Below are 14,508 nucleotides of genomic sequence, written 5' to 3'. Positions count from 1 at the left end.
CTCCAGTTCCAGAGAATCCAAAGCCCTCTCTGGGCTCTTCGAACACTCACGTACCCATGATGCCCTTGACCTAGGCTCACAGACATACACATAAATAAAAATAAATAAATTGGTAAGGATGTTTTTAAAAGAAAAGCAGCTCCCATGGGTCTTTTTTTGGCTTCTAGACTTGATTTAAATCTTCCTAATTGTGTCACCTTGTTAACTTCTGGTTGGTCATCTCTTGTTTACACCTGCCTGATTCTCCAAACTGAGCTAAAACGTAGCCCTTTCTCTGCCTGCCTTTCTGTAGTCAGCTCTGGAGTCGCTCATTCTCGATGGCCTGACTAACTCAAGTCAACCACATGATCAGGAAGCGGAAGTGGGCGGTGTCAAGAGCAACTGGGTCCTCCAGGTCCTAGTGGGACATCTCTTTCAAGGCTTCCCTCCAAAGTGCCAGTTCTTAAGTCTTCAATTCCGGGAGTCAAAACACAGAGAGAGAAAGACAAAGACAAAAGCGTGCGTATGCTGTATTTTATAAATCACCCTGTGTGTTCTCCATTACTCTTTCTTGGAAGTGTGTTCTCATCGGCAGAATGAGGACAGTATTTGCCACTTCCATGGGGTCTATTTCAGAAAGAACAGAGCATATACAGATTTAAAATATTATCTAGGCTTACTTCTTCTTTTCGGTTCCTGTCGCAGTGCCTTGCATACTAATACTTTTAAAGCAGAAAGTATATATACCAAAAGAACATTTTCATTACCTAATACTCCTGTTCTGAACCCATCTGCTTTGCAGAATTTTTCATATAAGAGAATTCTTTTAAACCAAATCAGTAAAGTCCTGTTTCAATGAACAATTTGTTCCCTAAGCCACAAAAATAGCTCCTGCAAGTAAGTCTTGTGTTAAAGACGGTGTTGGAGAAAACCGTGTTTTACCTGTGATGTGTGGACACATGCTTGGAAATGAAATTGCCTCGTGAGTTTGTTGCTGATATTTTGTGAATTTTTATCACTATTAATTAACGTCTTAGTTCTTTCTGCCGTCTTATCTCAGGACTAACGAGTCCTCAAAAGCAAGCCCAGCCAGGCAACACAATAAGAGCCCTTTGCTCTTTCTTCAAAGAGCAGGTTTGCTTTGTAATAAGCAACAGCTCATTATACTTCTATAGTCTCTTCTCCTCTGTCTGCCTTCTCCCTCCTTCTCACAACTTCATAATCCAGGCTTTGAAATTTGATTCTTTGATGTAATCTAGCTGTAGTATTTATTCCTCCCAGCCATTACCTGTGCCTCCGCAGAAATTCACATATTGTGTCTCTGGACACTGGGAGGCAGGGAGCAAGCCTTGACTGTTGGCACATGCCTGTAATCCCAGCTACCTGGGCAGCTAAATAAGAACAATAGCAACTTCAAGACCTGCCTGAACCATAAAGTGAGTGCAATGCCTGCCTGGGCAATTTAATCAGACTTTGTCTCAAAATAAAAAATAAAGAGCGGGTTGGACTCTATCTCAGTCGTAGAGCCCTAGCCTCCACACCTGGTACTGCAGGGAAGAGAGGGGGAGGGGGAGGGGGAAGGAGAGAGGGAAGAAAGTTGGAGACCCATGTTTGATTGAATGTGGAAAGCTAGTCATGGTTGGCACATGCCTCTAACCCCAGCCAGCAGTGGAAGGCTGAGACAGGACCATGAGTTCAAGATTAATCTGGGCTTTGTAATAAGACCCTGTATCAAAAATAGATAGATTGATAGATAGATAGAAGAAAGGCTGAGCATGTTGGTACACACCTGCAATCCCAACATTTGAGCAAGTTCACAGAGGATCAGGAGTTCAAAGCCATCCTTGGCTACATACAGAAGCCAGCCTGACCTATGAGAGAGAGGGGAGAGAGAGAGAGAGAGAGAGAGAGAGAGAGAGAGAGAGAGAGAGAGAGAGAACAAAGCCATTTTCAGGATAATGACAGTCTTTTCTTAGTATCCAGAGAAAACCCAGCACAGCATTTCCCAGGTCACCCTGAGGCACGTGGAAATACAGTGAGTGGGTTTAACTGATAAAAAGCATCTTTATTTGTTGGCATTTAAGTGTGCCCTTTAAAGACGGAAATCAATTACAACGTGCCTAATTATAGTCTGCTGGCCTACGAGTGTACCAGTAGCAATCCTGTTATTAGGAGTAAGATCTGCATCGTTCCTGCTAGTCCAAAATGATGGCAAATTATGATATGGTAATTAGATCAAGACCTCACTTGAGAAAAATACATTGCAAACTGGATCTTTTCAAAGCTCTCCTCTTCTCAAATTAAATCTTACTGTCCATTTTTTATTTCATCTCACCTTGCCAGCGTGATGTCCTTGTAATTCATTCTCTTGGCCCGGGTGGATTTTGTGCTACTCAGGACAGCAGATGCAACAGCAAAGAGATGACATCATCCTTTAGCAAAAACGGCACCATTATTCCAGAACCGTGTGTACGCTCATTCATCTGTCTCTGCTGACATTACTCTGCAGGAAGGTTTTCCAGGGCAGATGTGTGCTCCCTTGGCAACACAAATGCTGGGGAGTGCACATCCATTTCCAAATCCCGAGAGGAAGAGTTTTGTAAATCTATTTTATAAATGTGGTGTGAATAATGGAGAGACATCCCATGTCCTCAAGCCAGTTCTGATTTAAAAAAAACCTTCGAGGGTCCGAGGTTAAAGCAAACCCTCCCCCAGATTTTATTCACATTATAAAAACATTTTCCTCCTTTAAAAGCATACTTTGACTCCCAGTAGTATGCAAATTGAAGCAGTCTCTATTGCAAGCATATATGGATAAGTTAGGAAGTAGCTTTGTGCTATGATCATTTGATAAGAAACGAGAGCAAGAATTACTAAGGGATCATTATACAGGGTTCCATCCAAGTATGGAAAAACAGCTTCAAAATCGAATGCAGGCATCGGAGGCACAGGAAAGGACCTTCTGAAAAGGAAGGCAAGTACTCAGAGAAATGACACACAACAGAAACAGCAACCCAGGAAACAAGACTGAGGAGAAGCCCCAGGAAGAATCAGGCCCACTTGTGTGACACTGCTCACCTTGCCTCTCTCCTAGTCAGGGTAATCATCTGTGTGGTGAGACACAGTGACCAAAGCGACTTGAGGAGGAAAGGGTTCATTCGGCACACATCCATCACTGAAGGAAGTCAGGACAGGACCTCAAGCAGGACTGGAACCTGGAGGCAGGAGCCGTGGAGGGATGCTGCTTACTGGCTTGCTCCCCATGGTTTGCTCAGCCTGCTTTCTGATAGAACCCAAGACTACCTATCCAGGAATGGCCCAAACCACAATGGGCTGGGCTCTCCCCTGTCAATCACTAATTGAGAAAATGTCTGACAGGCTTGTCTACAGCCCAGTCTTATGGAGGCATTTTTCTCAATTGAGGCTCCCTCCTCTCTGATGACTTCAGGTCTGTCAAGTTGACACAAAACCAGCCCAGTACATTCTCCTCTTTCTTGCCTCCCTGGTTCTTTGGAGAGGTGAAATAATGTTTTAAAATACATTGAGCTGAGGGGATAGCTCAGTGAGACACAAGGATCTAAGTTCAATCCCCAGAACCTCCATTTTAAGAGCCTTGTGCAGCGATGCACACTTGTATTCCCTGTGCTGTTAAGGTGGAGATAGGCGGATCCCTGGGGCTCCCTGGCCAGCCAACCTAGTATACTTGCTGAGTTCCAGGTGGGTGAGAGATCCAATCTCACAAAAAGAAAAAGCAAAAAGCAAAGAAAAAGAAAAGTACACTGTTCCATGCATGTGCACACACTTGGGAACACACAGAGAATATGTTTTTAAGATTTTCAGTTCATGCATATATTTTTAAGGCTTTATTGATTTGGGGGCTGGAGAGATCATTCTCTGGCCCAGGTGGATTTTGTGCTACTTAGGACAGCAGATGCAACAGCAAAGAGATGACATCATCCTTTAGCAAAACGGCACCATTATTCCAGAACCGTGTGTATGGTTCCAGTATGGTGAGTGGTTAGAGCACTGGCTGCTCTCCCGGTAGACATTGGTTGGAGTCCCAGCACCCACGTGACAACTCACAACTGTCTGTAACTCCAGCTCCAGGGTACTCCTCAGGGCCCTCTACTGGCTCCTGTGGGCACCAAGCATGCACAAGCTGTGCACACATTTACACAGGCAAAGCATTCACACATAAAATAAAAATAAATTTTTTAAAGGGAATCTTTAAAAGAGTACTTTATTTTAAATATACAAGTGTTTGTCTGCCCATACAAATGTGTGCCACATGTTTGCCTGATGCCCCACCAGACAGAAAGAGGGTACCACATCCCCTGGAACTGGAGTTACAAATGTTTGCAAGCTGCCATGTGGGTACTGGGAACCAAATCTGGGTCCTCTGCAGGAACAGTCAGTGCTCTTCATCGCTGAGCATCTCTCCAGTCCTGTTCAAGCAGGTATTTCTTGAAATCTGATGATAGCTTAGACGTAAAGTATTTTTTTTTACACAAACATGAGCATCTGAATTCAATTCCCAACACCCACATAAAAATAAGACAGGCATGGTAGCACGCACTTATAATTCCAGCACTGAAGAAGTAGAGACGGGTAGATAACTAGGAATCACTGACCAGCTTTGCCTACCTAGTGAGCCCTAGGTCCTAGTGGAAGACTTTGCCTCAAAACAAACAAACAAACAAAAACCAAGATTGCGCTGGGTGTGGTGGTAGCAGTGCATGCCTTAATCCCAGCAATTAGGAGGCAGAGACACTTGGATCTCTGTGATTTCAATGTCAGCCTGACCTACACAGTGAATTCTAACACAGCCAGAGTTATATAGTGAGACCCTGTCGCAAAAAAAAAAAAAAAAAAAAAAAGAAAAGAAAAGAAACAAAGAGTATGAGCACTAGGTAAAAGAAAAATCAAGAAAGACAAGAAAAAGAAAGAAATGAAGGAAGACAGAGAGTGGGGGAGGAGGAGAAGCCGGGGAAATGGGTCCGTGGGTAATGTTCTTGCTATGCAAGTATCAGGATTTGTGTTCCGTGCACAGTAGCACTGTATCCTGTAATCCCTGTGCCCCTTTGTCGTCTTCATAGGAGATGAAAACAGGAGAAGCCCCAGAAGCTCGAGACAGGAACCTGGCATATGGAACTAAGAATAAGAGGCCTTGTCTCAACAAGATGGAAGGCAAGAACCAACACACCTCCACATGCATGCCCAGGCACACATGTGTGCAACTTGCACACACACACACACACACACACACACACACACACACACACAAAAGGGCGGAGTGACATCCAAGGTTGACTTCTGGCCCCCACACACCTGTGCAGACACATAAAAAATGAAGGAAAACATTTTCCCACTGCTTACCTCATACCCCTAGAATCTACCTCCCCCACCCCCGCACTTCAAGGCTAAGCACAGCTACCACTGTCTTCTCGTTATTTTTGTGCATTCCACAGATCCCTTGGATGTTTGGTAAAGTCTATGGGTCTCCCTCAGAGGATAATGTTTGAAAATATGCAAACAAGAATTATGAAGGAAACCAGTAATAGCTCAAGATAGTTCTATCCACTGAGGTCTGGGAGACTTGGGGCCTCCAGGATACAGAGCTGGAAGCTCTGCTCGTAGGGTTTCGAGCCTGTGCAAGCAGACGGATGCACACGCCTGTCCGTTCTCACACATGGCAGTCACAGGTACGGTGCCTTCTGCAGTGGTTGCTGTCAACATTCTCCACTTCTAGCTAGCACATTCTGCTCTCGGCTGCTACAAGTTCTACTAAGCGTTGAGTCATGGTTCATGGCTGCTGTATTCCTCAGAGAATCCCATACTCTACCCTGCTCCCACTCTCCTCCTAGGAGACCCCTCTCCTACAACCTCCATTTTTGCTTCCAGAGATCCCAACCTCAGACACTCACTGTCCCTTATCTTGGGTTTTCCATTTATTGACTTCCTGCAAAAATAAATCCATGTCTGTATATATGGATCCAGATACATTCATTTGACAGCCTCGTACTGTTCTGTTCATGGCTTGACCATAACTAATGTAGCACATTTCCAGCACAGACATTTCCAATAGTTCCTCTCTGGAAACTTCAAAATCTCATTTTTACACATTTAAATGCAATTACTGCCTTACCACATTTTAACTATCTAGTTAGCTGCTAGTGAGCCTTTCATCAATCTCATGAGCTACAAAATTTTAGTGCCTTGCTATCTTTTGGAATACAGCTCTGTTCTCAAAGCAATTCATCTTCGTATGTGACAAGCTATAAAGTCTCAGCTGGCCCCAGCCTCTTAATCTCTGGCTTTACAGCCTCAGTATCTGAACATCAGGTTCAGGGCCAGCTTCCATTCTAAACTGGATGTAAGGACCAGTGAGGGTTTAACTTGGACCCTCCAGACAGACATGTCTCCCTGCTGGTAAAAGGAGCCATACCTTCTATGTTTACTGATAAGAATGGATATGTAAAACTATCTGAGATGCTTGAGTAGCAAGTACAATGTGCTTTCCTGTTTTGATTAGAGAGGCACCCGAGCATGTGTATCAGCTTCTCTTAGCACATCTTACCCAGAGGGCATACAAGACACTCAGGGTGAGGTCAGGGGGTGGGTAACAGAGAGACAGGCAGACAGACAGACAGAAAAATGAATAGAAAGTTGAGGAGGGACAGGAGGATGGAGGAGACGTTTATTCCCAATGAGAATGCCTCTTTGTGCATTTTTAGTATTATACTACATGTTTTCGCAAACAGCAAATACAATTTAACTTTGTAAACGCGTGTATGTGCTGGCAATAGGCTTTTAAGTCTCCACAGATAGACAAGAAAATAAAATGGAGAGCTAGAGAATAGACAAGCTACTTCTGAATTCCTCACCATCCCCAGAAGCCGCGTGGTATCCATAAGAAGCACCAAACTGGAAAGTAGCAGAGCCAGCTCCGTACCTAAGCTCTGGTCCCAGCTCTCTGTGCTACCCTGGACCATCTACTTCATCTTTGATCCCGTGCCTCCTCTTGTGTAAAGTTAAGACAGTGGCACTCGTGAGCGATAAGCTTTAAAATAATACTGTGGCTATGAGGGGAAAAAAAATCTCTTAATGTCTCTAGGGCTCTCTGTTCTTCAGAATCAGAAAGTTGGGCAAAGGGACCTTTGATGCAGCTCTAAGATGCATGGTTCTGAATCCAGAATCATGAACTTGGCTGTAGGGATGTCATTTTCCCTTATCACAACAAAGTAGCTTGCAGTCAGCAGACATGGAACTTTTGTTTTTTGGGTTTCTTGGGGTTTTTTTGATGGCTACCACTGAACATACCCTGTTAGGGGTGAGGGGTTGGGGGCCAGAAAAAATATCACCCACAAAGAAGGATACAGTGGGAGAGTCAAACAGGCTGTTTACAGTTTACAACACAAGGGAGTAATTAGGAGAGAGGGGACAGTCCCCAGCCTATGGTGTTTCTCTGACAAGAGGCATCATGTGGAGTGCTTCAGGAGCTCTGTGGTGATGACATCAGCGATGAGCAGAATGGGTCCTTTGGTGCCTTTCTAGTCTGAGAATTAAGAACAGGAAGTGGTTGCTATTAAACAAAAGCATGAAAGGGTTACACAGGAAGTACCGTACGCGCTGGGTTATGAGATTGCAAAAGCTGGCATGCATCATGAGAAGGGCCAGCTGAATGACCATGCGCTGACAGGAAAAGGGCCATGTCCCTCAGCGCTGTCCTGGCTGGTGGGAGATATTCCCCTTTCCTCACATCAGTGGGCTTATGGGTAATACCTTCCTAGACACTGGAAAACATTTTTGTCTCTGACTAAAAGGATGTTTTACTCTTGAATAAACCACTTTCCTCCCCTCGGGGCAGCCAATTAATTCTGAAATTTTAGCAATCCACAACTCTCTTTGGCAATGCAGACTGTAGCAGACATCTTCCCAAAACTCACAGGAAAAGAAAGGGACAAGGACTGAGATGCCCTTAGTCAGCATGAGAAGAAAGGAGATGTCACATGTAAGCTAAAACCTCTTCCCTGCTGGTCTAGTAGTTGAGATTCAGCACTCTCTCAAGTGTAAATTAAAGATGTGTTACTTTGGGCAGGGGAGGCCAGGAAGGTGGCTGAGCAGACTAAAGGCCCTTGCCTGATAACTCAGGTCAAAACAAGATATGGTTGCTCACATCTGTAATCTCACCACTCCAGAGAGATAGAAGGGAAACATAGGAGAGTTGCCTGAAAGCTCATAGACCAGCTAGCATGGAATATGGAGAACAGCAGCAGAAACCAGAAAGGCCCTGTCCAACATGGATGACAAGTGCTCACATAACTTACTCCCAAAAGTTGTTCTCTGACATCCACATATGCACACATATGCCTGGCACACATGTGCCTGAACTCTGTCCCCCTCACACTCCCTGCCCTCTCTCTCTCTCTCACACACACACACATACACACACACACACACACACACACACACACACACACACACACATATATGTTTGAAAAAGGGAAATGAAAAATTTAGGTCTTTTCTGGTTAGTGGGAGATGAAAACTTATTAAATACAGAGCTGGAGAGATGGCTCAAAGGTTAGAGCACTTGCTACTCTTGCCGAAGAGCTTGGTTCAGTTCTCAGCTCCCCCCATTCCAACTTAAAATCACCTATAACTCCACTTGCCGGTAATCCGATGCCTTCTCTCACCTCCTCCTGCACCAACCATGCATGCATTGCCCATACAACCATGCAGGCACACACACACAAGTTTGTGTGTGTGTGTGTGTGTGTGTGTCTATAAAATAAAATAAATACTTTTAAAAGCTATTAAATATAAGATGCAAGACATAAAGGTTTAGAAACAATATGGGTAGTAGTGGTAAGTGCAAACAAGAATGAGAGGGAAAAGAGAAAAGAAGAGGATTCAATGGGAAAAGACTTGGCTCTCCACCCAATACTGGGGGCTGCCCAATGAGGACAAAGTTCCTGATGGGAGATTTAGTGCCAGAGAAGAACAGGCAAGCTTTGTTGTGGAAGGAGACTGGTTAAACGCAGAAGGACCAGCACCCAAAAATGTGGGGAGACCCAACAGCGCGGCCCTTTATCCTTTCATTCACCTCAAACCTCAGCCAGATTCTGTCATTTGCTAGGCCCAGTCTTTCAGTCTGAATTCTGAAAGGCTGTAGACATCTGTAAACAGCAAATGCACATCTGTAAGCGATACAGATTCTTGGTGTCTTTTTTTTTTTTAAAGATTTATTTATTTATTATATGGAAGTACATTGTAGCTGTCTTCAGACACTCCAGAAGAGGGAGTCAGATCTCGTTACGGATGGTTGTGAGCCACCATGTGGTTGCTGGGATTTGAACTCTGGACCTTCGGAAGAGCAGTCAGGTGCTCTTACCCACTGAGCCATCTCACCAGCCCTCTTGGTGTCTTTTTTACCCACTGTTAGAAGAGCTAGTATTGGCCGAGCATGGTGGCGCTCCCAAGCCCTCTATGGGCAGAGGCAGACAGCTCTCTGTGGGTTTGAGGTCAGCCTAGTCTACATATAGAGTTCCAGGCCAAGAACACATAGTAAGACCTTATCTATAATAATAATAATAATAATAAATCTGAAAATATTCTGGAGCTGAAGAGAAGGCTCAGCAAATAAGAGCTCTTACAGAGAACCCAGGCTTGGTTCCCAGCACCCACCTAGCAGCTCCCAACCATCTGTAACTCCGGATACAGGGATCCAACACCCTCTGCTGAACTCCTTAGGCATCAGGCACACATGTGGTATACAGACATATGTGCAAACACACACACAGACACATAAAGTAAAAATTAATAAATCCTTTTAAATAATTTAAAATAGAAGGTGGAATAATAACCAAGGTTGTCTTCTGGCTCACATCTTCACATTGCTGCACATGCATATGTGTGCTTACACATGTGCTCACACACATACTCACATGCAGAGAGGGAAGTTGGGGGGCGGGGGGTGTACTGGCTGGTTTTGTGTCAACTTGACACAGCTGAAGTTATCACAGAGAAAGGAGCTTCAGTTGAGGAAATGCCTCCATGAGATAAGGCATTTTCTCAATTAGTGATCAAGGAGGAAAGGCCCCTTGTGGGTGGAACCATCTCTGGGCTGGTAGTCTTGGTTCTATAAGAGAGCAGGCTGAGCAAGCCAGCAGAAGCAAGCCAGTAAAGAACATCCCTCCATGGCCTCTGCATCAGCTCCTGCTCCCTGACCTGCTTGAGTTCCAGTCCTGACTTCCTTTGGTGATGAACAGCAGTATGGAAGTGTAAGCCGAATAAACCCTTTCCTCCCCAACTTGTTTCTTGGTCATGATGATTGTGCAGGAATAGAAACCCTGACTAAGACAGGGGGCTAAAACTATCCACATCTTTCTACGGGTTGCTGTTTAACAACACTGGTTGTTTGCTAATTGACATTTTATTGATATATTGTTCACTCCACATCATTCTGTCATATACACACAATTATTTAGACATTCTCCCTTTGATGGATAATTAGCTTGTTTCTAATTTTTCTCCTTCACAGATACTACTACAACACCCGTCTTTGTGTTTCCCTGTGAGCATACATAAACCAGCCTTCCTCAGCCAGTGGAGGCCTAGAAAGAGAACTGTTGGATTCTACGTTGTGCTTACTTTCAGTTTTACAAAATATTATTAAATTGCTTTCCAGAGTGGCTGCGCCAGTTCACCTTTCACCCACCCACCCGACCATTCCGAGACCTTCTGCCGCTTCCGTGACTGTGATGCTCTATCTTATTGAGTTCACTTTTCCACATTCCCAGGTTGAGCATCTTCTCATAGACACTTTCCATCCACAGCTCGGCCATCTATACCTTCGCCTGTCTCTCCCTCCCCCGCTGCTTTCATATTGATTTGTAGGAGTTCATTATTTATTCTGGGAACTAGTCAGTTGTTTGAGACAGGTCCGCAGAGGGATGAAGAAACAGCTCAGCAAGACTTGTCACCGAGATGGACAACATGAGTTCGATCCCCAACATTCACATGAAGAAGAAAACCAACTCCCTGGCCTACACATACACACACACACACACACACACACACACACACACACAAATGGAAAACTGTATCCAAAAAAGGAGAGACGCATAAGCAGAATTTTTCCAACTGTGTTTTGTTTTTTCTTTTATTTGTTTTTGTTTCTGTTTTCCAAGCTTGACATAAGCTAGAGTCGTTTTGGAAGAGGGAATCTTAATTGAGAAAGTGCCTCTGTAGGTCTGGCCTATAGGCAAGTCTGTGGAGTATTGTCCTGATTAATGGCTGATGTGTGAGGGTTGAGGGGGTGCATCCCCTAGGCAGGTGGTCCTTGAGTTGTATAAGCAAGCGGTTGGAGAAAGCCAATAAGCAGCATCCCTCAAGGGCCTCTGCTTCAGTTCCTGCCTCCAGGTTCCGGCCTTGAGTTCCTGTTCTGTCATCCTGCAGGGATGGAATCTGACCTGAGAGCTATAATTTGTAACAAATCCTTTCACCCAAAGTTGCTTTGGTCATGTGTTTATCATAGCAATAGAAGCCCTAACTGAGCACCAACTTTTAGATATCAGTAGAGCTCTTTTAAGTATAGCATTGGGTGATAGAGGAATTCTTGGGAGAAAAAGAGGGTTTCACTTGATTTCTGACCTAGCAAATGTAGTTATGGCCTGAGGACACCTAGCTCCAGGGAGAAGCTCTTGCTAAGCGTGTGTGAGGTGCTGAGGACATTTTACATGGATAAAAAGTATTAAATATCTTTTATCTTTGATCCGTTTTCTATACTTTGTACAAAAAGCCTACTCAGTTCCTGGAGTGTCCAAGATCTTTCGTCATATAATTCATTCAAATTTAAGACAGCAGAACCTTTTCCTTCAGAATTTTAAACTTTTATATCGGTCAACATCCCCCTCCCACCTTCAAGGGACAAGACAAACGAAACATGCAAGATGGGAAATTTTGAAGAGGCTCTATTTAAAGGGCGTGAGCGGTAAAAAGAAATTGTGGCAGTGTGTCTGTCATTACCCACAACGGGTCAAGAGGGCTCTTTGTGGACCAAAGACACAGACAGGGTAGATTAGGCAAGCAGCCGAGACAAGAGCAATGCCTGCTGGGAGATGTGGGCAGTCCGTCAGCAAGGACTGCTGGGGGAAACAGCAGCCTGCGGCAAGCTCACGACTAAAACCATCCCTAGCCTAAAGAAGTAACATCAGATCCTATCCGTGTTCAGTCTAAGCAGGTCATTTCATGAAGCTATGAAGCACTAAGCAGATATTTTTCTTTCTTCCTTCATGTAAGTTTTTTTTGTTTGTTTGCTTGCTTGATTGCTTGTTTTGTTTTGTTTCTTTTTTATTTTTCCGAGACAGGGTTTCTCTGTGTAGCCCTGGCTGTCCTGAACTGACTCTATAAAAACAGGCTGGCCTCGAACCCCGAAATCCGACTGCCTCTGCCTCTGGAGTGCCGGAATTAAAGGTGTGCTTCAACCACACCCAGTTTCTGCATGTAAATTTTAATCTATGCTTCGCTAAATCAAGAGTGTTGGGGTTTGGTCTAATGCTTGTAGTAGGGTAATTGAGTTCCCAAAACTGCACGAGAATCCACCTGTGTCCTCATGTAAGACGCTGGGGGTCTTGCCCCTAGTTGGTTTTGATTGGTAAATAAAGTTGCCTGTGGTCAATGACTGGGCAGAGAGACAGAGGCAGGACTTTTAGGATTCCCCGGCAAGGGACAGAGGCAGAAGGAAAGAGAGAGCCGCCATGCCATGCCGGGAAAAGAGTAAAGATCAGCCTGAGAGGTGCAGAGCAGAGAGCATAGCCATCACGGAGGAGTCGGGGAGCGTGGCCCAGGAGTATGCAGGTCTGGATTGGGGAAGCAAAGATGGAGTAGAGGTTTTAGTAAGTGATGAGTCAGGATTATCAGAAAGTACATCGGCCATGTGAAGATTTGGAAGTGATACAGCCACTGAGCTGTTTAAGGCATATTAAAATATAAGGGTGTGTGTGTCTGTCTGTCTGTCTGTGTCTTTCATCCCGGAACCCAGAACATTAATTAGGGCAGGTAGTGAGTAATGCGCCGCCACCTCTGCGCATTTGAGTAGGGATTAATTGGCTGCTACTACACAAGAGCTCCACTCCAAACCTTACAAAACCTACACTACAATCCTCCAGTCCAGAAAAAACAAACAAACATTTAATAAACATCTGGACTCCTGAATAAACACACAATTCCTTGTAAACCTAGGTGGTCTGCTAAAACCTTCTAAATGATAAGCATGTCTTAAAGGACCGTTTGAGAAAGGTAAAGCAGAAAGGGGTAGGTTGATGACAGCTTGGGTACATAGGCCATCAAGCCTCACCTAGCCTTAGCTTGCAGCTGTGCCAGGGAGGAAGACCACTGGAGAGCACATTGCTGCACAAGCCATCAGACAGAAGACCTCAAAGTTCAAACTGGGGGAGAAACAAAAAGCAGCAGGACTCGTATCCATGGAAAGCTCCTGGTTGTGGCAAGTGGTGTTCCAGTTACAAACAGAAGCCACCCAGTGCTGCTTGTTATCCCAAAAGAACCTCAAGACAGCTGAGGGTAACAGGACACACCTGGGATACAGCACCGGGAGGGAGATGCAGGAGGATCGGGAATTCAAAACCAGCCTGGGCTACATGAAACACAATCTCAAAATAAAATAAATCTCCTAGAAACTAGGGAAAAGAATAGCAATGCAATCTTCAGACAGGCTATCCACAAATCACCTCAAACACAGAAAGAACAAAGGGAGTTTAGAATCACAGATAAGGCATATCACGATTGGAAGAACTGACAGCACACTCCTTCTTTAAATTTTGTTTCATGTGTGTGGATGTTCTGCCTGCCTGCATGTATGTATGCCTGTGTACCACATGTGTGCTTGGTATCCACAGAGGCCAGAAGAGGGCATCAGATCCCCTGGAACTATAGTAACAGATAGTTGTGAGCCACCACGTAGGTCCAGGGGATTGAATCCAGGTTCTCTGGAAGAGCAGTCAGCATTCTCAACCATTAGACCATCTCTCTAGCCCTATATCACTTTTCCTTCCTTAGCCAGCCAAACTACCAAGTCAGAAAAAGCCATCCACCCTCGACGTAAGCATTTAAACTCAGCATTTGATAGACATGCTCATCCAAGAGAGAGAAAAGGGGCCCAGCTGATCACAAAGATTGACGCTAGTTACGAGTGAGCACAAGCCCAGAGCATTAGTAGTGCAGGACTCTGTCTTCAGCTTTGAGCCGTTCACTGAGTAACAGCTGAGTATACAGCTGGCTTATTTATGCACTTTTTGACGGCTAAGGACGGGAGCCAAGATATGGGTGGGAGATTGAAGATCCAGGGACCCCAACATCAAGCCAAACTTCACAAAACTTTGCATTGAAATTAACATGAAAGCATAACATTTAAACGTTTTCACACATAAAAGCATAGTTATTAAGAAGAAATGATCAAGCCTCCAATTGAACTCAGTGGGGTTAAATTCTTGCTTTTATTTTTTTTTT

At 44.5% G+C, this 14,508-nt stretch overlaps 1 long non-coding RNA gene across 1 annotated transcript; it reads left to right on the top strand.

Moving 5' to 3' along the window:
- The first annotated feature begins 10,223 nt into the window (after positions 1-10,223).
- Gm41040 lies at positions 10,224-10,673 on the top strand. Its single transcript, XR_873869.1, has 2 exons — positions 10,224-10,262; positions 10,523-10,673. It is a non-coding gene; the product is annotated as a predicted gene, 41040 (long non-coding RNA).
- Positions 10,674-14,508: the final 3,835 nt, after the last annotated feature.

Source organism: Mus musculus, chromosome 13 (genome assembly GCF_000001635.26).
Source record: "Mus musculus strain C57BL/6J chromosome 13, GRCm38.p6 C57BL/6J".
In the NCBI taxonomy this organism is placed as follows: domain Eukaryota; kingdom Metazoa; phylum Chordata; class Mammalia; order Rodentia; family Muridae; genus Mus; species Mus musculus.
Note: the sequence above shows the minus strand (reverse complement) of the source record. Positions and strands in the feature narration are given on the sequence as shown.